General features: G+C 40.8%; 1 long non-coding RNA gene across 1 annotated transcript; it reads left to right on the forward strand.

Moving 5' to 3' along the window:
• Positions 1 to 766: 766 nt before the first annotated feature.
• Positions 767 to 27,345, forward strand: LOC108581392. The gene is made up of 3 exons (XR_001893533.3): positions 767 to 2,657; positions 18,737 to 18,875; positions 27,044 to 27,345. It is a non-coding gene; the product is annotated as an uncharacterized LOC108581392 (long non-coding RNA).
• Positions 27,346 to 27,548: the final 203 nt, after the last annotated feature.

Here is a 27,548-nt window from a genome sequence, read left to right on the forward strand (position 1 = left end):
ACGGGTGGATCACCTGAGGTCGGGAGTTCGAGACCAGCCTGACCAACATGGAGAAACCCCGTCTCTACTAAAAACACAAAATTAGCTGGGCCTGGTGGCACATGCCTATAATCCCAGCTACTACGGAGGCTGAGGCAGGAGAATTTCTTGAACCTGGGAGGTGGAGGTTGCGGTGAGCCAAGATCGTGCCATTGCACTCCAGCCTGGGCAACAAGAGTGAAACTCCGCCTAAAAAAAAATCTATATCTATATCTATATCTATATCTATATCTATCTATATGTATATATTTCAGGGTACGATTGCAAATTTTAGAAGATAACACAGATGACTTCTCATGAGCAGCACTTTCCTGAAGGACATCATCACCTTTTTCTTCTTGCTTGTCATTTTCTTCCTGCTTCCACCTTTTCATGTTAGCCATGCAGCATGCATCCCACTGGTAGCTTTTTTCTTCACCTTGTTGAAAATGAGTTTTTCTGGCCAGGTACGGTGGCTCATGCCTGTAATCCCAGCACTTTGGGAGGCCGAGGCAGGCATATCTCTTGAGGTCAGGAGTTCGAGACCAGCCTGGCCAACATGGCGAAATCCTGTCTCTACTAAAAAAAAAAAAAAAAAGACCTGAGCATGGTGGTGTGCTCCTGTAATCCCAGCTACGTGGGAGGCTGAGGCAGGAGAATCTCTTGAACCTGGGAGGCAGGGGTTACGGTGAGCCAAGATCATGCCACTGCACTCCAGCCTGGGTGACAGAGTGAGACTCTATCTCAAAAAAAAAAAAAAAGAAAGAGTTTTTCTTTTCTTCTTTGTAGTTAGCTTGAAACTCAAACATAGTCTCTAATCTCCTGTGAGCACCTTTTCATTATGGTAAACCATAGCAGTATGTTAAGGACAGGAAACATGGATTTGTAAATGAAGACTAGCCCTGTATTCCTTTCCTATTGAGGAAGCTGATTCACTAAGATATAGTTCGTGAATTCCTTGTCCTGAATGAACAGGGAAAGGAAACCAACTTACGAAGCCTCAAATACTGCACAAATGGATGTACATTAGCTAAAGCAATTCCCACAGTAACCCTGTGGAAGAGGTTCTGCCATCATCTCCATTTTACAAATGAGGAAAGTTCAGAAAGGTTTAATTACTTGCCCAAAGCCATACAGCTAGTAAGTGGCAGAATCAGGATTAGGATACATGTTTAATTCCAAAGCCCACGTTCTTTTCGAACGACCAAATCTGACTTCTGGGGGTTACTGGCAAAAGGAAAAGAGCAAACTGGAAGGTGAAAGGGGATTGAAGTATTGGAGAAGTAATGCATGTATTACAGGGGTTACAAATGGGTGTTGATATCAGCCAATATTCTTTTGGACGAACGTTTTAAAAAGCTTTCTGAAGGTGCTTATTTTGAGATTGTCACCAGCAGCAGCTCTCTCCTGTAACCAGAGAGGAAAACAGGAAGTTAAGACGGACCACTGGCTCCAATTCACAGTTTTAGCAGTAACTAGCTGCTTTCCCATTTCCTGGCGCTGAAGTCAGTGCTGCAATATCGCTGGCTTGCATGCCTTTCTGGCCCTAAGGTGTCATAGGTTCTCTCACACTGATGCTTGGCTCAGAGATGGGGGAAAATGGAAATCATTAACACAGCCAGTGAGAAGCTCTGATCTTCATGACACCTGTAGCACGCTCCTGGCAAGGAGGGTGATTCTCCATTTGAAACAGGCTAGAGACACAGGACGTAATGAACATGGAAGTCAGTGGGAGTTACCTTGCATTCATATCTGTGAACCTTGGAATGGGGCTAGTTTCTAAAAGGGTAATAACCAGCCTGGAGCAGAAGCTGAGGGTGGGGTGTTGAGGGTGAAGAGGAGGGAGGGTCTCTGAGTTGAGGTTGAGGGATGCTGGGAAAAGACACTGCATCCCTTTGAGGAAAAAAAAAATAGAGGGCAAAAGCAGACTCCAGGGCCTGAAGATGCCCCCAAATGGCAAATTAAGTGAACTGGTATATGATGAATAAAGTTATAGAGCTGGGTCCAATGCCAAAGGCCACATAGAAGATTGCGACACTCTAGGCAGAAGCAGGGAGCTAGTCAGCCAAGACTGTGATGGAGGTAGCTATGCAGAAGTAATTTCTACCAGAAGTCGAAGTGTAGGAATATCTGGGGTCAAAGCAGAAAAATACTTTCCCTGCCAGGAATGGGAGTTAAAAGTAATTATTCCACTCTGGATCACTGGGGGTGGAGGCAGGTGGCACTAATCAGGGGTGAAAGCTGATTATGGAGGAGCGGCGTCAGGAAACATCACGAAGGAACCCCTGAGTACTTTAAACCTAGGTGGAGCTGAGTAGCACAGACTGCACTTGTGCTAGTTGGAGTGTTGATAGTGTTTGTAATTTGTGCCTGAGAAGACATGACTCAAGGATGGCATGAAAGCTGTGTGTAAGGTGTGAAAGAAAGGCTGTCACATGAATGAGAGATTAGATTTTCTTTGTGGGCTTCCTGGAGCACTCAGTGCTGGTGTTCCACAGAAGCACATGACCAAAGAGGGGGTTGGCATTATTTTTCTTCCTGTATTAGACTTGGATTCAGAGTCAGAGAGAGTGCACTGGACGCTGTCGTACTGCAGACTGGCCGGGGCAGGCCTGTTGGATCCTCACTAACAGCAGCTGGTGGGTAAAGAGAGGCATCAGAGGACCTAGTTGGGCAGGGGGCTGGGGAAGTGGACCTGCTTGAATGACTAGCTCCTGCTGGCCTAGCTCCTCCTACTACTTGCATCTGAGACTTGTTATGGGTTCAGGCTCCATTCAGGCAGGCGTCACTGTCCACAGAGATCTACCTTAGCAGGAAGGTGCCACGGCAGGAAAGGACGTGGTAGGAAATGCCCAAAGTCAGATAGCTGTTGACCTTCCGGTGGGTCAATCAGTTCACATTAGGATACCTGCCAACATTTGGAAGTACTGAGAATAGGATCCCACACTTAAGGTGAGGCTAGGCAGGGTATCATGGAGAATTGGAATGCTGGGCCAGTAAACTGAGACCAACAACTAGTTAAACCCCATAAACTGGGGAGTACTACCTTTTGGAGACTGAGATGGTTAATACTGAGTGTCAACTTGATTGGATTGAAGGATACAAAGTATTGATCCTGGGCTTGTCTGTGAGGGTGTTGCCAAAGGAGATTCACATTTGAGTCAGTGGACTGGGAAAGGCTGACCCACCCTCGATCTGGGTGGGCACCATCTGATCAGCTGCCAGTGTGGCAGAAAAATGTGAAAAGAGAGACTGGCCTAGCCTCCCAGCCTACATCTTTTTCCCATGTGGATGCTTCCTACCCTCGACTGGACCTGAAGTTCTTCAGTTTTGGAACTCAGGCTGGCTCTCTTTGCTCCTCAGCCTGCAGATGGCCTATCGTGGGATGTTTTGATCGTGTGGGCTAATACTTAATAAACTCCCCTTTATATCTATCTATCTATCTATCTATCTATCTATCTATCTATCTATCTATCTATCTATCAATCATCTGTCATCTATCTATCTATCTATTCCATTCGTTCTGTCCCTCCAGAGAATACTAATACAGAGACTTTGCCTGGAGATACTGCCATAGGCTGGGTCACTGATCCTGGTTGCGTCCTAAAAATTCTTTTCAGCGCAGTTCTCTAGGGAACCATGGATCATCATCACAGTTGGCAGTCAAGATGTCATTGAGAACTCCAGAGATTTTAAGCTACTTCCTGCCTTTTCTAAGACCCAGCTCACATGTCCCTCTTCTGTAATGCCTTCCTAAACCCTCACACATGGTTGCTCTCACTTCATTTGGTCCTTTAATTTTTTGGCTCTTACCACTCTGCAGTATCAACCTTTGTTTATGACCTTGTCTCTTCTCAAGATTGAGCTCATGGTGGGCAATGAGAGAGTGCTTACCATATTTGTCTACCTAAACTTTTAAAGAGGAAGATATTATTTCTATTTTTGTCAAATAATTTTCCCCAGATCTCATCATAGTAAGTGGTAGAGACGGATTTGAATTCAAGTCAGTCTGATTTGAAACTCTGTGCTCTTTTCCTTAAATCTTGCACTCAACCTTGTACCCTTCAGCACATTGGCATGAGCTCAGGTGGCAGGAGAACAAAGCTGCATTTTTGAGCATAGACAGACATGTAAGGAATTTCATGGCTGCTCTAGAAGTAAAATTCTCCTGCTATACCCTCAGAAATTTCCATCTTCTAGGCTGCGTATAGTGGCTCATGCCTGTAATCCCAGCACTTTGGGAGACCGAGGCAGGAAGATCACTTGAGCTCAGGACATCGAGACCAACCTGGACAACATGGCAAAACCCTGTCTCCATGAAAAATACAAAAACTAGCCAGGTGTGGGGGTGTGTGCCAGCAACTTGGGAGCCCAGGAGGTTGGGGCTGCAGTGAGCCATGATTGTGCTACTGCACTCCACTCTGGGTGACAGAGTGAGACCCTGTCTCAAAAAAATAAAAAAATTCTATCTTCTGTGGTGCATTATGTACACTGGGATCAAACTGGTCTTGATGAATCTGACTTTTGACAGCCATCCTAACACTATTGGCTTTATTCAGTTGCAGCTGAACTATTTCTGTCTAACTTGGCTGCCTAACCTACAAACTGTTTCAAATCAGATGTCTTTTTTGTCTAGTGAAACTGAGAGAATTATTTTATAATCACACTCTGGAAAAAAAATAGTAAATGGAAAATTTTAATAAAAAAGAATGTGGTAGAAACAGAATTTTAAGTTACTAATTGGAAAACATGCGGCAAAATCTTTATCCACTAGCCTACAGTATTCTGCAGTCATCTGTGGAAATTTATAGGTATTAAATTAGATACAGGCTGGTTTTTGTGTTTGTAGAACGTAACAGAAACCTAATTGAAAACCACATAGCAACATCATAAAACCAAATGCGATGTCTATTCCTTTCAGCATCAAAATGCATACACACATGAAGACAATTACTTTGGTCCTTAAACAAAAATACCTCCATTAATATTTTTATTAAATACTGCAAATTTCTAAGAGGGAGATAGTTAAGAAAGTAAATGTAAGCATCTGTCTCAGAGTCTAAATTATATTCAAGAGTGATTGTAATAAGGACAAATGTTCAGCATACAAGGTTAGTCTTACTTTGCTTGTATTCTGCTGTTTGAATGTTTTCCTGTGCATAGATTTACAAGTCTATGTTTTTTTGTTTGTTTGTTTGTTTTTGAGACAGAGTCTTGCTCTGTCACCCAGGCTGGAGTGCAACCTCCACTTCCTGGGTTCAAGTGATTCTCTTGCCTCACCTCCCAAGTAGCTGGGATTACAAGAGTGTGCCACCACACCAGGATAATTTTTGTATTTTTGGTAGAGACAGGTTTTCACCATGTTGGCAAGGTTGGTCTCAAACTGATCACTGACCTCAAGTGATCTGCCTGCCTCAAACTCCCAAAGTGCTGGGATTACAGGTGTGAGCCACCATGCCCAGCTTATGTTTAGTTATTTAAAAATCGCTGGTCACTGGCCTTCCCGCAGAGCCTAGAAAATGAAAGCAGAAGAGTTTGACAAGAGCTTCATTTGACAAAAGAGCATATAATATTTCCTGGGCTGAGGGAAGGAGGCTGGGCAAGGTGACCCTCTGGGATCCTGTTGGATGAGGTGCCAGATCTGTGAATTAGAACTCTGTCCCTGAGAACACTTCTGTGAAGCCCTGCAAAGACAATTGTCAAGGGCAAGGGAACTAGTAATCCTTCCCTGGAGAACTAGGAGTCCTGGGTTCTGTTCTTGGCTCTGCCCCAGCAGGTCTGCCATTGCCTGGAGCTGTTTCTGGGTTAGGTGCTCTTTAATAATCACCTTGGTCTCTTCCCGGATTGCTCCAGTCCAAGCTGAACTCCCCACTCTGGACTTATTCGCATGCTGTCTTATAATGATGCAAATTGTGATTGTTTAATTCTGACAATTAAGTTTTTGTACATTAACGGTGCTATCTCCCTAAATATCTAATGAATTCCCCAAGGGACTTTTTTACTTTAGAGAGGCAGTGTAGAGTAGTGGTGAAAGAATGACCTTTCAGCAAAAGGATTAGGGCCTATCCTTCTCAACGCACTATGCCTCAGTTTCCTCATCTGTTAAATGAGGTTGCAGGTTAAATGAGTTACTATATATGAAGTGCTCAGAATGGGCCTGACACAGGGTAAATGCTATATTAAGTTGATACATGTGGTAAGTATATTACTATAGTATACTTTCATTATTTCTTTTTGACCCCTCGTAGTATTTGGTTCAGTGCCTGGCATAGGGTTGTTCTACGTTTTTCCTACTTGTCTGCGTTTCTTTTACCTTTTCTTTATTTTCCCTTCAGTAAATATTTGTTAGGCAAATAAGAGCCTTTGTAATGAGATGGATCCTGGTGAAAATGGAGGTTGGGTGGTTGAATTCACTATATCTGTTGGTTGTTCTCCCTTTGCTCCTCCAAATTGATTCTCTATTCTATCCCTGCTCAGTTCTATGCCTGGGGGAGCTGACCTGAATGGGCCACGTCCCCTGCCAGCCCTGCCCTATGGAAATCCAGCCCCAGAAGACACAGCAGGAGATGGGAGAGTGGGCAGAAGAGTGCTTGGGATATTTCTTCCATTCATCCCTGCTTTGACACAGCATCCAGGACAATAGTTGTGTCCTTCCTTGATTACACCTCGAGTGGTCTGGCGGCCCCTCCTATCTTCCTGCCCTCACTGGGATTTGGTGGCTATTTCCCCATTTCATCTTAGACTTTGTAGAAGTAGGAGTTTCTGCTGGTGCAGGTTGTTGGGGGTTGGGGGTGGGTCTCAGTATCCACTGTTTTGCCTTAATCCTGTCCACTCCTCTATAAGTAGTTTTTTTTTTTTTTTTAAATTCACATTTCTTCAGTCAAATCATCTGAGACGAATTCCATTTTGTGCCAAAATCTTAACCGAGACGTTCCATATTCCTGGAAATGTCCTTTTATGCCTCTGGGTCTCCATTTCTTCCTCTAGAGCAGAAGGGGGTTGGTCAGAATCACTGTCTGCAAGGTTTTTTCTAGGCCTGAGAGGCTACTGGGCTATCATTAGAATTTAGAGTGACTTTATGATAAACTGCAGAGGTTTTCAGTTATGAACAAGGTGAATTCCAATCAAGAACAAGTATAGAGAAGTGCTATTTGTGAAGAAAAGCAAATTACAGAAATACCAGGTGATAAATGCCTGGCTGTGTGCAAGTACATCAGCAAAAGACCCAGGGATGAATAAGCAGTGCGTGATGTTGCTTGGAGTGGGTACATCTGGGTATACTAAGCAAGATGTGATCTGTAGAAAGTGCAAGGCAATCCCCTGGAAATGCTTATGACTGTGCACACCAGGCCTGGATGCTGCGATTTGATTCAGTTCAGTAACTTAAAAGGTGAGAAAAGAAACATAAAGTTAGATTGGAATTGGAAAGATCAATTTCTTCTTTCTTTTCTCCTCTCCTTTCGTTAAGAGCCTGAAACAGAATTAAGCAGTCCTCATTCATATGAAGGAACATCTCAAGTCCCTGTGTCTTGGAAATGAACTATGTTGAGCAGGTTGCATCTTAGTTAATCATATGTGTAATTGTGGACATAAGTTACAATGATCAGTAATTTGTGTGTTGTTAATGGGTTTGTCACTGGTAGTATTGAAAGGTCTTGAAAATATTTTCTTTTCACTTTGCCCATTTTTTCCACTGTGATGGCTTAGACATTGAGGAGTGACTGACATAGAACTGGTTTTCACTGAATATCTCTAGTGGAAAGAGTACCTGATTAGTTAAAAGATGGCCATTTGAATAGCTGTTCCCCTTTTTGATGTTAAACTCTTTCGATTGCTTTTAGGTCATAAAAGCTTAGGTACGGTGCTTATTTCTAAAGCATGCCTTTTAAAGTGGCTATGTTGGTTTCACAAGAAGAAATGGTAAAAGTAACAAGGTCTGGAGAAGAAATACATCTAGCTAGCAAATAAAAATGGCTAGCTCTGTGTCCCAGTCCCATCACCAATTAATTGCCAGTTTCATGCAAGTCACTTAATTCCCTGGGTTTGAATTTTCTCACTATCTTCCATTTGAGGAACACATTTCTCTTTTAAAAGCATGTTCATATGTAGTGCTGAAATGTAGTAGTAAAAGGAAATGATGGTTCCTTTGGCCATCATAACTGTTCTGGAACTATGGAGTGCCAGGCTGATCAGGATTTATAGATAAGAGGGTCAGGGCTTAGGGATGTTAATTAACTTCGTTAAGAAATAGAGTTGTATTAGGATTTTTTACTCCCTCAGTCTATTTTCAGCTTCATTTTATTGTGATAGTATCTCTGTGATATATTTAGTAAGGAACATAAATGTTAATAGAATTATTGACTTGTAAGTTTTGAAATGAGCAAGTAAAATTATTCAACACAGCCTGTGTTCCTAGGTCTTTCTTGCTAGAATGTTAATTTTTATTAGTGAATGAAAGGCAAGTCATTTGATTTCGTAATAGATGCCCTTCCTTCCCCACTCCACACAAACCGCAGAGCCTTGCTCTCTGGAAAGAACTCAATATATAAGCTCCACAACAAGTAAGACTTGAGATGCACACTTGGAACAGTCAGAATGGGTTTGGTGAGGTATGCTAATCAAAAGAGGAAAGGAGCACAATTCATTTCTGAATTGGTTATCAAATTCTTCTTGTAAGTGACACGATTGAAACTGTCAATTGGCTTTGCAACCTGCTGAGTCCATATTTCTACATCTGTGAAAGCTCAGCAAATGAGACCTTCTCAGCAAAGGAAGAGAGTTTCACCAGCAAGAAATTTCATGAGGTGTCGCGCCCTGTGGCCAACCATTTCTCAAGAGATCTCTTTCTGTTTCACCTATTGAATTACCTTATGATTGACAGGCAGCTTCACTCATTACTCAGATTTCCTATCTCCTTGGCAAATCTGGTCACCACAATACTTTTTAAAAAACACAGTCACATTATTAGTATGAAATCATTCAACACTAGAGCTTGTTGGGACTCAAAGAGTCCCCTTTCCCAAGAGCAGCCATTCAGTTTCCCCATGTTGAACCCTCATCAGGTAGGCCCAAGAACCCTTCTCTTCATCTCTGTTGAAATATTTTACAAAAGATTCTTCTCAATTTTATTCTATGCTGCCATTCAAAATCATAGGCTCCCCACACTACAAAATGATGCCTTGAATCAGAAGATGTTGTACTAAAAATTATAGCCAAGAAGCTCCATTTAAGTGACAGGGTTTATTTAGTCATTTTTAGCATTGTAAGATGGACAGAGGTATTACTCTGTCTTCCATAAGGGAAGAGGCATCTCATGGAGGTCTATCAGTGTTTGAGCAATGTAGAGTTGAAGCTCATCCACTTACATTTAACCTTGAGATAGTCTTCTACTCTTTGAAGTCTTCTTCTGTAAAATCTCTATAGATGTCTTCTTCTATAAAGATGTTTTGAGGAGTACGATGTGTTTAATATATGTGAGGGGGCAAAGGTCATTGAGAAAAAAATGATATGTATTTATTTTTTTTCTTTTGTGTGTTTTCTTTCCTTCCAGACATTATGTCTGTTTCAAACACACACTCCTAGTAACAGAATAGCTACAGCTACATGAATAAACACATTGTCCAGCTGAAAGAACACTATTCAGACTGCTGAAAACAGAGCCAAGTTAAACAATAGGTGCATAGAACTGGTAGAATGGCATTTTGCCACTTAATGAATTATAAGAAACAGATGTAAGTTGTTTAAAAACACATAGCCTGAATGTGGTCCATTTATCATGAATTTGCAAAAGGACTTAGATTCATGATTTAGAGAATAGTCACTAACTGATTTATGTATATACATGCATTTGATGATCCTGTCATATGATTTCATGGCTTTTCTCATGCGAAGACCCACTTATTATTGGAGATACTTAAGGCTTTTGCTAGACTGGGGTTGAGAAAATTGAAAATTTAGTTATCATCCACTTCTTACCACCATAGTACACATAATATTATTCTCCTTGCCTGGGATTTCCTAACTACTTTTTTAGAACATGGTGGAGTGGGTGCTGCTTGTACATTAGAGATAATTATTAATAATTATAAACTCCCTGAGGTCAAGTCTCTACCTTATATTCTGCTGTATTTCCTACAGAATGTAGCACAGTACCAACAGAGCAAGCACTTCAATATGCTTAATAATAACGTGTTGCACAACCATATTCTTGGTAACATCTTCCCCTGAAGAAGCTTGCACAGAATCTGATCATCTACCTCCATATAGCCATCAAGTAATGGCAAGTTTGGGACTGGGAAGCACAGAGAAAAAGCAAAGGCATGAGATGTTGTGATGAGGAAGAGAAGAACCAAGACAGGGGCTAGTTAGGTGAGGAATGTTGAAAGGAATAAGCAAGGGGAGATCACTTGGTAATTTGTGGCTGTTCAACAAGAGGTCAGAATAAAGCAAATGATTACAGCCCTGAAGGACTATATTTAGTGCCAGGCCAGAGCTAGAAGGTGAACTTTTCTGAAACTGTAAGTGAGGTGGATGGCTCACAGAATTTGCCCTGTCCAAGGAATTCAGGGGAAAATGATGGTGGGCTCACCAGACTAAGAGAAGTCATGGACAAAATACATGTAATTAGCCTACTGGCTCTAGAATAGTCACGATATATCCATTAAAAAATTACATTTCTGGCTGAGCACAGTGGCTCATGCCTATACTCTCAGCACTTTGGGAGCTCAAGATGGGAGGACAGCTGGAGGCCAGAAGTTTGAGCACAGCCTGTGCAACATAGTGAAACACCATTGCTATGAAAAAAAAAAAGAGAAAAAGTAGCTGGGAATGGTAATGGTGGCACATGCCTGTAGTCCCAGCTACTTGGGAAGCTGAGGTGGGAGGATGGCATAACCCCAGGAAGTCAAGACTTCTCTGAGCCATGTTTGAGCCACTGCACATTAGCCTGGTGACACAGAAAGACCCTATCTCAAAAAAAAGGGGGTATTTCTACAATTTGGCAAGGGATATGTGTGTGTGTGTGTGTGTGTGTGTGTGTGTGTGTGTGTGCATAAGAAAAGAGCTTCAGAGTCTCCAGGAATAATAATTACAAACATTTAGTGCTTGATATGCCCTCAAACTGTCTTAAACCCTTAAAATAGAATTTTAATCTGTCTTCATAAGAATATTGAGGTAGAAACGATTACCTTCAGTCGTAAGATGAAAAAATTAAGGAACAGAATGATTAAATAATTCGCCCATTATTGTCTTAGTCTGTTTTATGCTGGTGTAGCAGAATATTTGAGACTGAGTAATTTATAATGAACAGAAATCTATTGGCTCACAATTTGGAAGACTAAGAAGTCCAAGATGGAAGAACTGGTATCTGGTGAGCATCTTCTTACTATGTCCTCTCATGGTGGAAGGACAAAGATAGGGCAAGAGAGAGCAAGAAAAGCCCAAACCCACTTTTATACCAAACCCACTCTTGTGATAACACACCCACTCCTGTTCTAATGACACAGCCCTCATGACCTAATCATGTCTTAAAGGTCCTACCTCTAATACTGCTGCATATTAAGTTTCCAACACATGATCACATTCAAACCATAGGAACTGCCAACTGGCTAAGAAGAAGAACAACTAGGTAGGCTGGTTCTATGGTAGAAGTGATTCTAGGGATAGTCGGATAAACATATTGGGCAAGACAAAAAGGTATGGAAGGATTTTTTTTTTTTTTTCACATCAAGTTCAGAATTGGGGATAGGTCTCACACAGGCAGCTAAGACTTGTGTGACTCTCTAACCATTCTGGGAAAAGGGAGTATTTCAGAGACAAGACAATTTAATTTCAAGTGACTTAACTAAGCTTGTGGAAGAGTATCTAGGTTGGGTAGGCTGACAGCATTTCTATCCTTGCCCCATAATATGTCTGCATGTTTCTAACTTGTTAGAAAACCTTGGGTTCACAGTTCCTCCTTTTCTAGTTGCTGTCTTTGAAAAATAGAAACATGAGATTCTTATTAGTCACTTAATGTCTGCAGAGCCCTTGGCATTCTACTAGGAGTGCATAGTAAAAATTGATCTCCCGCTCCTTTATTCTTTTTGCTTTGTGTTTAATGTATATAGTAACCAGTAAAGTTATCTATTCAGTTCACTAAATATAGATAGAATTTGAAACATCAGAAAGGAAGGAATTCCCATAAGACATGAGGATTGACACTGAAGTAAGCTCCAGTATCAAAATTCTGCCATTTGTAATTGAGTACTGAAATCATATCTCTTTCCTGTGTTCTTGCTTTATATCCCAAATCTTAAGCCCCATTAAAAATATTTTTTAAGAGAAAGCGATAAAACAGGATTTGTTGGTGGGTAGTGACTTAGTACTTTTAAGCAGTGACTGCTAACAATCTGAAATGTGAAATTATCTCACTTTCACACAAGAAGAGATGTAGAAGCTTTTATTTGAAGTGTGTCTTAGCAGGGAGGGGAGAGACCTTGCAGCAACAGACAGGATCCAATATGGCTGCTTCTCTGATGGAGGCCAATGCCTTCTCTAGATTTATCCTGAACTTCTAGTAGGAGGTGGTTATTATTCAGCTATTTCTCCATGTAAGACCTTCCCTTCTGAATTATCAAAAGGCAGAGGTTTAGGAATATTTTTAGCAACCTGAACTATAATATGAAAAAGTAATTGAGGACCTAGGGCTGTTGAAAGGCTCTTTTCAATTTCAGTTAACACCCAGGCATGCCCGATCACAGCACAGTTGCCAAGACAAACTTCTTGCTTCAAAACATAGCATCCTAGATTTCACAGTGGTCCTAGGGCTTCAAGGCTGTTCACACCTTCACAGTCCTTGTAAAATCACATATAGCAGCTGTCTGCCTTCCAGCGTAAACTCTCTGGTGAAGAGGATTGAACGTTTTCAGGCTATATATTTGGAGTGATCCAAGGAGATAGATCTGGAAGAAGTTATTATTAAGGGCTCACTCTTAGTTCACATTTTACTGATTTGAGTAGTTTCTATCTTTCTGTATTCAAACTAGCACAGTAAAATAAAGGAAGGGAGTTGTTTTAGTGCTTCATCAAGTATATTGGTCATTCAGCAACCAACCAGCCAGCCAACCAGCCAGCAGTGTTCAAGAGGCTGCTATATGCCATGCATTGCTCTAGGTGCTTCATGGATACTCAGCTTGCAAGGAATACTTAATGAACAACCACTGGATTCCCTCATATTTTGAAGTAAAGTCCAACTGGAATTGCTCATGCAGAGTGATGCCAATACAACACCTATGGATGTAGAGCAGACATGAGTCTTAGGGAGGAATTATGCATTTAACAATTTTCTTCATTTTGGTAACTCAACTTGAGGTTTGAATTTCTGACTGCAGGCTTCATTCTGCTAGGTTAGTGGAAAGAAATCTTAACCTCAGTTCTTTCTGGGGTTTCCCCATGTCTCCCCGGGATTGTGTCACACTCTGGATCTTGTGCAATGTCAAGACACTGGGGTAGGGTGCTGGTCAGGTCCTCTCATGCCTGTCTACTTACATTCTCTCTTTGTCACTCTTCAGGAATGGTGACTCTCAGCTATTCCTGTGTTCTACTTGGGGCCAGGAGATCTTGGGTGAGGTGTCTCTGGTCCTGTTGATCTGTGTGCACCCTATAGCCAATTCACTTCTTTCTCTGAATTGCTGTCTTCCAGGTGGTGACCCTAGGGATCGAGATATAGGTCCTCTCTGCTCCTTGACTTACCTCTCTCTCCCTCTGACCTCAGGGGGAGTCTCTTTAGGGCCCGAGGGAAATTATTCTCTGTTCAGGTTTCTTTGAAATCCTTCCTTATCCTGAAGACTTTCATTAAACAAATGGCTGAAAAACTAGTGGGGGTAGTTGAACCATTTTCTTTGACACATTCTTCCCCTGAGCCAATGAAGAATAGAGGCAAGTTATGAGAACATGGGAGGGATGGTGACAGAGAAGTGAAAAGAGGTAATACTAGGAAATAAACTATTTCAAATAACTATTTCAAAATATTAACCCTCAGCAACTGTAATGGATATAAACGTATGTGCTCATCAAAATGGCAGCAAGGGGGAGAGGGTCAAGGGAATAGAAGGAAGGGTGAATCTGACTCATATGGGACTGAGAGGGTCTCTGGTGTGTCAGGACATAGCTGTGCATTCTCAATGGTGCCTCCTGAAGATTGGATGGCATACAAGTGGGCAGCTCTCATAAATGACTGGCTGGGATTGAATGGCCCCAGGGTAGAGTGGGCAATGATCATATGTCCTGTGGAGCAGTTGGAATGTGGACTATTCGTGATTGGGGGGAAGGGGTATTAGAAGAAAGAGATAAAGTTTCTCCGCAAGAATTTCTTCTACTTTGTAAAGATAGAACCACTGACTCTGGATATTGGTTTTAGGAAAGATTGTCAGAGCATAGAGTCCCACAACCTTTTTTTTTTTTTTCATATGAGATGAGTTTCTCTCTTGACTCCCAGCCTGGAGTACAATGGCACAATCTCAGCTCACTGCAACCTCCACCTCCCGGGCTCAAGTGATTCTCCTGCCTCAGCCTCCTGAGTAGCTGGGATTACAGGCATGCACCACCACACCCGGCTAATTTTTGTATTTTTAGTAGAGATGGGGTTTCACCATTCTGGCCAGGCTGGTCTCAAACTCTTGACCTCAGGTGATCCACCTGCCTCGGTCTCCCAAACTGCTGGGATTACAGGCATGAACTACCGCGCCTGGCCCATCTCATTTTCTAAAGGACAGAAAGATGAAATGCTTTGCCTCAGATTGTCTAGTCCATGGTGAGAGTGGAGCTAAACCCATTTTGGGGGTCCCTGTCCCTTGTGCTCTCTAGGATGTTCTGTATACTGCAAACATATTCAGCAATTTGATTATTTTAAGAATAAAAACAAACTGAAAAAGATCATCTTTATTGATGGTAATACATTAACATTTTTTTTTGTTGTTTCTGCGACAAAGTCTATGCTCTGTTGCCCAGTCTGGAGTACAGTGGCACGATCTAGGCTCACTGTAACCTCTGCCTTCTGGGTTCAAATGATTCTCATGCCTCAGCCTCCTCAGTAGCTGGAATTACAGGAGTGCACCACCACATGTAGCTAATTTTTGTATTTTTAGTAGAGACGGGGTTTTGCCATATTGGCCAGGCTGGTCTTGAACTCCTGGCCTCAAGTGATCTGCCCGCCTCCGCCTCCCAAAGTACTGGGATTACAGGCATAAGCCACCGTGCCTGGCTCACTGATAAATTTTAACAGGTTTCAAAGACAAATACCCTTTGTCTATGTAACTATTCCCTGGCAGTTTATTTCCAGGAACTGGAGATGTCATCTAAGGACTTGGATTGCACAAAGTGAATCACCATTGTGTTCTCAGACTCAGAAGCTCAGGGCAGCTGCATGGCCAGATGGCCCAGTGGCCCCACAGACCCTATCCTTCTGGCTTGAGAGAAAGAGAAGCAAAGCAGTGAGAGAGAGAGAGAGAGAAATTATAGCCAGTGGCTGCTGCAACTCCAGCTGTTGATCCTATTCCAGACATAAGCACAATGATGATCTGGCTGCCAAAAGAATAACACATATTCTAGCCAGGGAGAACTGCCAAGGATCTGATGATGGTTTGCTTCCATACATGTGGATTGTCTCGTGAGCATCCAGAAGATGGATGAAGCTCAGTTTAATTTTTTTCTTCAGTATCATTTGAAGAATATATTTCATGATTTTTTTATGCCTTTGCTACTCCAAGCGTGATTTGTGTACCAGCGGCATCGGCGTCACTCACAGCAGGTTAGAAATGTAGAATCTTGGGACCCACTTCAACCCCAGTGACTCAGCTTCTGCATTTTAACAAGATCCCTGGGCGATTCACATGCACCTTACAGTGGAGAAGCAGAGTGGAAAGCACACCATGACAGGGCATTGGACTGGGCCAATAGGATTGGAAGGAAAACTCAGTGGTGGCCAGCATTGGGTGATGCCAAGAAGACCAGACTGAGATAGGAGACCTGGGTTCTAGACCCAATTCTACCACTTCCGTTTGTGTGACCCTGGGAAATCACTCCCCGTCTTGAAGCACTGATTTCTTCATCTTTAAAATGGGAAAAATATCTGACTTGCTTGTTGCAGGGCTGTGGTAAGGATCAAATGAGATACTTCATCAGCAAAATGGTCTGTGAGATATAATGCACTTTTCAAATGCAAGGGGCTGACAATTGTCATTGTTCAGATCTACCTAAAATGGAATTTGGGCTTTTTGACTTGTGAAATGAGTCATTGGACCATTCTAAGTTAACTACGAAGAATATGTACATGACATGCAAGAGCAGGAAACACCTCTGAGCCACTTTCCTCGGAGATGAGCGCAGGATTCTAATGTTACAAATGGATACAGGGAGGCCCTATTTATGAAGTTAGCAGTGGTTCCCCACCTGAAGTGTTCATTACAACTACCTGGGGAATCTTCTTAAAAATACCCTTGCTTAGGGGTGGGTACGGGGGCTCACACCTGTAATTCCAGCACTTTGAGAGTCTGAAGCAGAGGACTGCTTGAGCCCAGGAGTTCAAGACTAGCCTGGGCAAGAAAGTGAGACCTGTCTGTACAAAAAAGTTAAAAATTAGCTGGGTGTAGTGGTGTGCACCTGTAGTCCCAGCTACTCAGGAGTCTGAGTCAGGAGGATTGCTTGAGCCTGGGAGTTCGAGGGTGCAATGAGCTATAATTGCATCACTGCACTCTTGTCTGGGTGACAGAGTGAGACCCTGTCTCCACACACACACACACACACACACACACACACCTGCAACAACAACACAAAAAACTGCTGCTTGGGTCCCAACAAGGACCAATTGAATTAGAACCACCAGTGCTGGGACATAGACTTTATTTTTAAAAAACTCCCAGGTGATTCTAATGTGCAGCCAGAGTTACCAATTGCAGATAAAGTGCTACATCAGAACAAGTTTTATGTACAATTGAACCCTTCTCGTCATTGCCAACTGGGATAAAACTAGGAAAGGGAAACACTTCTGTTTCCCCCCTTCATGTTTCAAGAATCCCTCTTAAGGTAATTCATTAGAATTTAGAATTTCAACTTGGCAAGTGGTTTTTCTTTGACCTGTTGGTTCTGGCCGATGAACTTGGTGAATTTTAAAACAAAAAATGAGCTGGTTGTAGTGACATGTGCCTGTAGTCCCAGCTACTTGGGAGGCTGAGGCAGGTGGATTGCTTGAGCCCAGGAGTTCGAGGCTACAGTGAGCTATAATTGTGCCACTGCACTACAGCCTGGGTGACAGAATGAGACTCTGTCTCTAAAAAACTGATAATAATAAAAGAAGATAATAATCTCATTATGACCTTCCGAGTACTAGGAACTCTGGGCACAAGGACTTCTTTAGGTATTCTATTATGATGTGATCTGGTGGAGTGGGGCATTACAGTTCCAGTTTCCTAGGCTTTACAAATGGGACCTATCAAAAGAGGGATGCAGAGAATAAGGAATGAACACTTGGATTCAGGGGAAACCCAAGAAAAAAATTTGTTGGTTAGGGGAAGTCTGATGACAGTGAGCCAGGAAAGAAAACTCAGGTACTCAGGTACTCAGGTGCTTCAAGGTGATTCAGAAAAAAAAAAAAAAAAAAAAAAAAGAGAGAGAGAGAAAAAACAGAAAAAAGAATAAAAAGGCTTTTTATGTTTTTCTATCTTTTCTTCTCTCTCTCTTCTCCCCTTTCTGAATGCTGAAGGAAAGTATTATGGTCACTGGAAAAAACAAACATTTTGACATACGCACACGTATGTTTATTGCAGCACTATTTACAATAGTGAAGACTTGGAACCAACCCAAATGCCCTTCAATGATAGGCTAGATAAAGGAAATGTGGCACATATACACCACGGAATACTATGCAGCCATAAAAAAAGAATGAGTTCATGTCCTTTGCAGGGACATGGATGAAGCTGGAGTCCATCATTGTCAGCAAACTAACACAGGAACAGAAAACCAAACATTGCATGTTCTCACTCATAAGTGGAAGTTGAACAATGAGAACACATGGACACAGGGAGGGGAACATCACACACCAGGACCTGTCAGGGGGACAAGGGGAGGGAGAGCAACAGGACAAACACCTAATGCATGCGGGGCTTAAAACCTAGATGATGGGTTGATAGGTGCAGCAAACCACCATGGCACATGTATATCTATGTAACAAACCTGCACATTCTGCACATGTGTCCCAGAACTTTCTGCACGTGTATCCCAGAACTTAAAGTTAAAAAAAAAAAAAAAAAAAAAGACAAACATTCTGAAGTCAGAAGGACAGGCATACCTCCCAGCCAGCCTTCTAAATTGCTGTCACCCACTCTGTTTTATTTCTGTGAGTCCCACCTTCTTTTCTTATAAAAAGGATAGAAAGAAGATTAGTGTATCTGTCACTCAATGTTGCTGTGAGGTTTCAGTATCTTTGGGCTTAGCAATTTAAAGAATTTTAAGCAGTTGTGGCACAAAAGATTTTTTTCGTCATATAGTATCTGTATAATCATACCTCCAAATTCTGTAACATTTAATTCTTCTTGGAAAAAAAATAACCACCCAAACTCCCAAAACAAAAATCTTATTCTCTGAGGTTAAAATCTATAGTATATCTAGTTTCATGTAATAACCTGGCTTGGAAAACCATCAGCCAAGCTTCCTGATCTCCCTTTCCTTTATCTCCTTTCCTTAGGGCCTATGGCTTGTTCCTGGTGGTCCCTAGAGGCGTGTGCAGTTATGGAGGTGGAGAGAAGGTACTCCAGAGGAAGGAGCTTGAGAGAGGAAGCCTGCTGAGCTGATCATAATTCAGTTTCTTGATGATGGCCTGGACAGTAAGCAGATATTGAACATTTTAGAATTTTTGTCTCTTTCATTTGATTTATAGCCCAATTCCAAATATTTTGCTTTCAATCTTTCTACTCCTTGTCCCAGTTCTGAAGGGGGTCAAAAAAAAGATGCCATTTTTGTGACCTTGAGAATCAGATCCTGGTTCCCCTTTCTTTAACCTGGCAGAAGGTGACGGGATAAATTCTCAGGTAGGATGGGGGTCATATGCACGCTGTAGGAAGGTTTCCAGGTAGTAGGAACAGGATTGCCAGCCTAGATGGATGTAACCAGATTTGATCTACCAAGAATGATGGTGATTAACTGACTTCAATTTTTTTAAAAAACAGGGTATTGTTGCTCAGATATGTTACACCTGTGGTATTTTGGGGTATTCTCCCTGATATTGGTGCTGGCATGAGCCATAGAATCACATTCTCAAATAGTAGCTAAACCTCCTTCCTGCCTCTGATTGGACTTTCTAGGCTCTGTAATCCAGGTGATGGCCTGAAAATGTACTAAATATGCAGCCAGGGCAATGAAATTGCAAAACGTGCTTTATGTAAAACTAATTATGTTTTGTCCCCTCAAAGGTCCAGAGAAAATGTTATTTAAGTCAATGAATAGAGCCGTCATTTTCATGCGGACTCTCTTAATTTCTTTCTTTTTCTTTTTTTAAAAATTTCTTGAAATAGTGAGTTCCTTATCTGTCTTTCACTTCCCATTAGAAAGTGCTGACATTCTGATTTTCTGTAATCTTATTACTCTATGTGACTTTTATAGAGCTCCTTCTTATTTTTTCTTCCTGTTATTTTTACTTTTGAACATTTACAGGGTGTTAGCTGTCAATGACGATGAACCCCAACTATAGTCTTTAATCTTTTCACGGTGGGGCTCCAAGATCTTTGTAACTACCAACGAAGAGCTCTGTGATTTGCCAAAATTCCAATTATAAGGAAGAGTAACCCCCTCCACACTGTTTTTATTGTGGTCTTTTCCCTCCTTGCTCTACTACATTTGTGAGCATAAAGCTTTGGGGGAATGAAAAGTGGCTGCTTGTCACCAAAACTTGAGGACCCCTGCTTTCTAGAGAAACCTCAAGAGATAGTGCCATTCTCATAAACCTTTCTGTCTTTTCAAAATCTTCATTATAGTTTAAGAGTAAAAATGGCTAAGCTATCTGTTACCTTTTTATTATTTTTTCCATTTCATTCTAAAATATCAGGATTTACATTTCAAATACTACTATCAATGAGGTTATCATATGTAGCTCTAATTTATCTGCCTTCTTGCCCAACTCCAAAAGAACAGGCTCGGCAAGGAGATCTTGATACCTCTTTTTCCCCAGGGTCACAATCTTCCCTAGTGGCTGGGCAGAGTGATTATCAAAGATTATGTTGGAGGCTGTGTGTGCAACTCTGCTTCTCTGATGTTACCGAGACCCAGGAATCTCATGATAACAATTTGTGATGGTTAGTTTTATGTGTCATTTTGGGCCATAAGGTGCACAGATATTTGGTCAAACATTATTCTAAGTGTGTCTGTGAGGTTCTGGATGAGATTAACATTTAAATCAGTAGACTGAAGAAAGCGGATGGCCCTCTCTAAACTTGGGTGGACCTCAACCCATCAGTTAAAGGCCTGAATAGAACAAAAACACTGCCCTTTCAATGAGTCAAAGGGGACTCTTTCAATTCAAAGGCTCACTGTCTTCGAATTGGGGATAGGTTTTTGTTTTTGTTTCTGTTTTCCTGCTTCTGGATTCAAACGGAAACATCACCTCTTCCTGTGTCTTCAGCCTGCCGGTCTTCAGACAGAAATTACACCGTTGGCTCTCCTGATTCTCAGGCCTTCGGACTCTAAGATTAGAATTATACCATTGACTTTCCTGGGTCTGCAGTTTGTCAACTGCAGATCTGGGAACTTTTCAGCCTCTATAAGTGCATGAGCCAATTCTGTATAATAAATCTCTGTCTCTCTTACTCCCTCTCTCTCGGTTCTGTTTCCCCAAAGAATCCTAATACATGGATATAATAAGTTTACACTTGAACATCACAAAATCTCTTGATGTTGAAAGGGAGATCTTGATTTCCATGTTTTCATAATAAGCACTTTGGGAGACCATGAATCTTCATCTATAGATCTTTTTGGATCACGTGGTCTAGTGTATAGACTCGAACCTGAGACCCAGTTTCTAATTCCATTTCTGTTACCAGGTGGCTGTGTGATTAGGGACAAATTACTTCCCCTCTCTGTGCTCCATTTTCTCATCCCTATGAAAGGATCACAGTGGATTATCCCCAGTGGTTTTTTGCACTTCTAAAATCCTAGGGATTTAAATTTTTTAAGTAGGAATGAGATCATGTCCTTTGCAGGGACATGGATGGAGCTGGAAGCCATTATCCTCAGCAAACTAACACAGGAACAGAAAACCAAACACTGCATGTTCTCACTTACAAGTGAGAGCTGAACAATGAGAACACATGGACACATGGAGAGGAACAACACACACTGGGGTCTGTTGGTGGGGCAGGGGAGGGAGAGTATCAGGAGAAATAGCTAATGCATGTGGAGCTTAATACCTAGGTGATGGGTTGACAGGTGCAGCAAACCACCATGGCACACAACACTACCTCTTCTTACCTTCTCCATTTCTCTAAGATATGGGAGGTAGGTCTGCTTTGCCAAAATGAAACATTGGCAATGATCTGTCAAGTATAAGCTTGAGGATACCTTTTCTGAGAATCTAGGTTCTTAGAGGGAGATATTTTTTTTGTCCTGAGCATTCTGCTTTATCTATTCACAGACAGATTTTCAGCTAATAGCTCTTCTTTTTACCCAGGAGATCTGAGCAGAATATTTTCAGAACATAGACACAGACATACTTTCTTGGGCACAGACTTAAATACACAAATAAGCACACTGACACATAGACGGAGAGACACCTACACCAAGTTGCTCACTCAGAGACCCCTCAGAATCCAAGAGATTAAACTTGTGCATGCTATTAGCATGGCTTTTAAAGGGAAGAGCTTGTTGCAGTCCCTGGGCTCAGTTTTGGGTAAGCACAGGTTGTACTGGGACTAACTGAGCCTGCATTTAACTGATAATACTTCTAATTAGACACATGTGCTCTTTTCTGAGTGCCCTAGTATCTCACTGAGTATAATTGGTGGTAAACTACACCCAGAAACAAAGCAGACCCTGTAAACGCCCTTTGAAAGTGCTCGTCTTTGAGGATTGTTTATGATCCTAAAAGAATCTGTATTGAGGATTAGAATTCACAGACGTGAAGAACTGAATACTAATAAGCACTCATTTTCTTTAAGCCTGTTATTGACTTTGGCATATCTTTCCATATTCTGCAGTGCTATAAATTCTTCAAACCAACACAGAACATCATCATCACCCTCTCTACATAGCTGGCAAGAGCAGTGAGAGTGATACACAGCTTGTCTGTGCCCCCAGGAATTCAGAGTTGAAATTTATGCTGCATATGTTCAATATGCCAAGCAAGGATATGGGTTTTCCTTGCCCTCTAGTAAAACTTTCAAGGGGGGAAAGTAAATATTAAGCACTTTAAAGAGATTAGTTAGGAAGCAAAACAGATTCTAGTTACTTATTCATTCATTCCACAGTTAGCTTACTTGCTGCACCTGTCTGTGGCAGGCCCAGTTCTAGGCACTGAAGATACAAACTATCTCTGGGAAGAAGCAGACAAGGATCCCTGTCCTCAGAGGGTTTACACTGTAGTAGGTGGAACATAAAGTTTCGGAGTTGCACAGTCTGTATGATATTTAAAGATATGAGACTATATATGATCACCAAGGAAGTGAATGCAGATAGGAAAGAGAGTTCTAGGAGCTGAGAAGCACTCTGTGCAGAAGCAGGGATGAGGAAGAGGCTGAAAAGGAACAGTTAGTGAGGATGGAGGGAGTCCAGGAAAGCAAGGTGCTCTGCAAACAAAATTAAGTGTTTCAAAGAGGAGAGAATACACATGTGTCCATGCTGACAGGTCAAATATAAACTGGGTTGAGAGTTAATCATTGAATTTCATAATTTGGAGGTCACTGTTGATCCTGACAAGAGTAATTTTGGTGGATGGCTGTGAAGAATAGACTTGACTAAAGTATGTTCAAGAAAGATTGAGAAGAGAAAAATAAATTACAGAAAAAGGATATTAATTATCTAATGTTTTTGCTCATTTGTTTTACAGTACAAAATTGTGACTATAGTTGAAAGCTACAGCCTGTTATATAAAAAATATTAGACTTCAACAGTATCTCCAGGTTTTATTTTTTTAACCTGCAATTTTAGACAGAGGTTGTGTTAGTTATGATGCTATTAATAATTTTGCTGCTGTAACAAAGGCCAAATTGGCAGTCAACAAGATGGAAATTTATTTCTCTCTTACTTAGTGACTACTTGAGTGAAAGGATTGAAGGAGACCAGTGAAGTTGGGGGTTTGGATCCTTTTTGCTCTGCCATGCTCAACATGTGGCTTCCATCTTGTGATCTAAGATGGCTGCTCTAACTTCCACTATGACTTCCACATTCTCACAAGCAGGGGCTGGGAAGAGGGAAGAGCAAATTCCTGTCTTTTAAGGACATGACCTGAAAGTTGCACATCATGTTTTCCCACTTCCTACTGGCCAGAACCTACTCACACCTATCTGCAAGGGTGACTGAGAAATGTAGTCTTTGACTGAATAGTTACGTGCTCAGCTAAGTCTTCCTATTACTAAAGAAGAAAAAGAGAGGAGATAATGGAGAAGCAGTTCACAATTTCTGTCACAAAGTTTCTTTGAGAACAACTAAACTGTGACTATGAAATAAAAATGTTATACATTTTTATAATTATGCTTTACTCCAAGGATAATTATATTAAACAAATAATGAATAATCTACAGTGAGGTTTTTAAATTGAACTTCAGTCTTCCCCATTAGGAATTAGCTTTAGGGCCATACTGGTCATTTTCTGTGTTACTATGGTCATTTCCTCGTGTCTAGCTTATATCTTGTATCTGACAATTGAGTAAAATTCTTATTGCCTGCAAATGCATTTGTTTACAATATAGCCTACAAAATGCCTGATGCAGTTACTTTTTAAACAAGACACAACTTCTCTTGATTTTTCTGACTCATTTTGAGAGCTTTCTGTTGTTTATTCACTGTTTTGTGCTGTGGTTTCTCCCCAAAGAATACTTTCTAACTCATTCTATTAGGCCAGTATTACCTTACACCAAAAGCAGACAAAAATATCACAAGAAAAGAAAACTACAAGTCAATATCCCCTGTGAATATAGGTGCAAAAATCTTCAATAAAATACTAAACTAAATCCAGCAACATATAAGAAGGATTATACACATTAAGAAGGATTATACAGGACCAAATGAGATTTATCCCAGGAATGCAAGGTTGGTTCAATGTACAAAAGTCAATCAATGTAATGCACCATATTAATAAAATAAAAGATCATCTCAATAGGTGCAGAAAAAAAATTTGATAAAATTTAACATTTTTCATTATAAAAAACACTCAACAAACTAGGAATAGAATGGAACTTTCTCAATATGATGAAGGTCATATATAAAAAACTTATAGCTAATAATTGTGAAAGTATAAAAGCTTTTCCTCTAAGAATAGGAACAATACAAGGATAGGTCTTTTTGCCATTTCTAATCAACATTGTACTGAAGGTTTTAGCCAGGGCAAGAAAAAGAAATAAAGGCATCCAGATTAGAAAGGAAGAAATAAAACTTTCTATTTGCAGAGGACATGATAGTATATACAGAGAACCCAAAAGAATCCACACACACTTAGGGGGCTGAGACGGGGTGGATCATGAGGTCAGGAGTTCAAGGCCAGCCTGGCTGACATGGTGAAAACCCGTCTCTACTAAAAAAATACAAAAATTGGCTGGATGTGGTGGCAGATGCCTGTAATCCCAGCTACTCGGGAGGCTGAGGTTGCAGGAAGCAAAGATCATTCCATTGCTCTCCAGCCTGGGAGACAAGAGCAAGACTCTGTCTTTAAAAAAAAAAAAAAGAATCCACACACAAAACTGTTAGCACTAACAGATGAGTTTTGCAAGGTTGCAGGATACAAGATCAATATACAAAAATCAGTTGTATCTACTCAAGCTTGGCGAAGGTTGGTAGTTTGACTTTCTGATGGGAGTTTAAATGAAGAAGAGTCTGCTCACTGTGTAGAGCTACACATGCCAGAATGTTTCCTGCATAGCATTATGAAACCATCTTCTGCTTGTAACACCTTGGGCTTTTCTGTTTCATTTCATGCTTGTAATGGAGTAGCCTAGGGGCATTTAAATGCCAGACCCTGGAGGAGAAGTGCTTTTCTTTGACAGTGTTTCATTCATCTGTAGTAAAATGAGAAAAACATTTTCATGTAGTGATGAAAGTGGATGTAGTGCCCTTTTAATTCAATGTAAAGAACTATCATTCTTTTGAGAATAGATTCATCCTACTTTTTGATATTAAACATGTTCCTTCTTTCTATAAATTTATCATGGTAGTTTATATTAAGATCTCTGTTATTTTTAAAAATTTACTTATTTTAATGCCATTACTTGGTAAAGTGAAAAGCTAACAAAGATGTCTACTGATGGATTTATTTATTTTTGAAAGTTTACTTTGTGAAATTCAAGAGTCTAGGAAGTACAAGTAGAAGCTATGTTAGCTGTGTTTACTATACCTTTAGGGCTCTGCAGAGTCACCTTACCTATATCTTTACTACTTCCTAGTCTTATCTTCCTTTTTCTCTTTTTCTTTTCAGCTTGTGTCCTTAACTCTTTTATTTGTTACGAACTAGAAAAATGTTGTGGAGAGGAAGAACTAGAAAATAGTTTGCATGATTTGGATTGCTTTACTTGGAGCCCTAATATCATTCCTCAAAAATCGAGAGGTCGTAATGTGAAGAGCATGAACCATAAATACTTTTAGTGATCAAAATAGAAAGAATTGGGTTATAGCTGCTGAGCATTTGGTTGAGCAACAATAAAGAATTCATAAAATGGAGCAGTTATTAACCTTGGAACAGTCTACCCAGATCCAGCTTGGAGTTTCCATCCCCATAGAATGCTGGCCATGTCAACGCACATCTGCCCAAGTTTTGAGGCTGGACCTGGTAACCTTTGTGTAGTCATTCCAGCTATCTGATTACAAAACATTTTGATGACCTACCCACAAGTCTCATGTGATTTTTACATCACTGTGTGTGTGCTCTTAAATGTTCCAAGTTATCAAGTAAAGTCTATAAATCAGTACTGACCCATAGGCCTGAAAAATGTGCTTCAACCAGCAAAAACATGACAAGAAAGAACAATGCTCATAGTTTAAACAACTTCATTTAAAAAATTATTATTATTTTTTTTACTGTTCCTTCTATGTGCCACTTTAAAATATTATTCCTGGCCGGGAGTGGGGGCTCACGCCTGTAGTCCCAGCACTTTGGGAGGCTGAGGTGGGGAGATCATGAGGTCAGGAGATTGAGACCATCCTGGCTAACATGGTGAAACCCCATCTCTACTAAAAATACAAAAAATTAGCTGGGTGTGGTGGCAGGCACCAGTAGTCCCAGCTACTCTGGAGGCTGAGGCAGGAGAATTGCTTGAACCTGGGAGGCAGAGGTTGCAGTGAGCCGAGATTGTGCCACTGCACTCCAGCCTGGGAGACAGTGTGAGACTCTGTCTAAAAAAAAAAAATTATTCCTAATAAACTGTATTTTTTAGAGCAGTTTATGTTCACAGAAAAATGGAGTGGGAAGTACAGAGAGTTTCCATATTCCCCTTGTTCCTATGCATACGCTCTCCCACCCACAATCCATATCCCCCACCAGAGGGGTACATTTGTTACCATTGATGAACCTACATTGATATATCATTAACTCCCAAAGTTCATAGTTTATATTAAGGTAATTCACTTTTGGTGTTATATATTCTATGAGTTTGGACAAGTGTTTATTTTCAATGCTCTGTTGACTTCACTTACTGCATGATTATCTTGTTCATAATGATCAAAGCTGGTAAACATTCATCAGGCAAGCCGGTAAAAGTTTTATAGAGTCTGAAGTGTTCTTTTTTTCTCTTGTTCACAAATCATCCTTTGCCCGATTAACTCTGTTAACTTTAATTTGTCAAAGTTCTTCTTTTAACAGGAGCAAAGATAATCTAACAAATCAAAGATGGTCTTCTCAATAAATAGTGCTGGAAAGACTGGACATCCACATGCAAAAAACAAGAACCAAAAACCAAAAACTGAAGCCAGACACAGGTCTCCCCCATCACAAAAATTAACTTCAAATGGATAATAGACCTAAATGCAAAACACAAACTATAAAACCTTTAGAAGATAACACTGGAGAAAATTTAGACAACCTTGGGTGTGACTATGGCTTTTTAGATACAACACCAAAGGCACAATCTATGAAAGAAATAATTGAAAAGCTGAACTTCATTAAAATTCAAAACTTATCTGTGGAAAAAAAAATGTTACGAGCATGAGAAGACAAGCCATAGACTGGGAGAAATATTGACAAAAGACACATCTGATAAAGGACTGTTATCCAAAAGAGCTCTTAAAATTTGACAATGAGAAAATAAACAACCCAATTAAAATTGTATGAAATACTTGAACAGTATCTCACAAAAGACCGTACATGG

This window comes from Papio anubis, chromosome 10 (genome assembly GCF_008728515.1).
Source record: "Papio anubis isolate 15944 chromosome 10, Panubis1.0, whole genome shotgun sequence".
Lineage (NCBI taxonomy): Eukaryota > Metazoa > Chordata > Mammalia > Primates > Cercopithecidae > Papio > Papio anubis.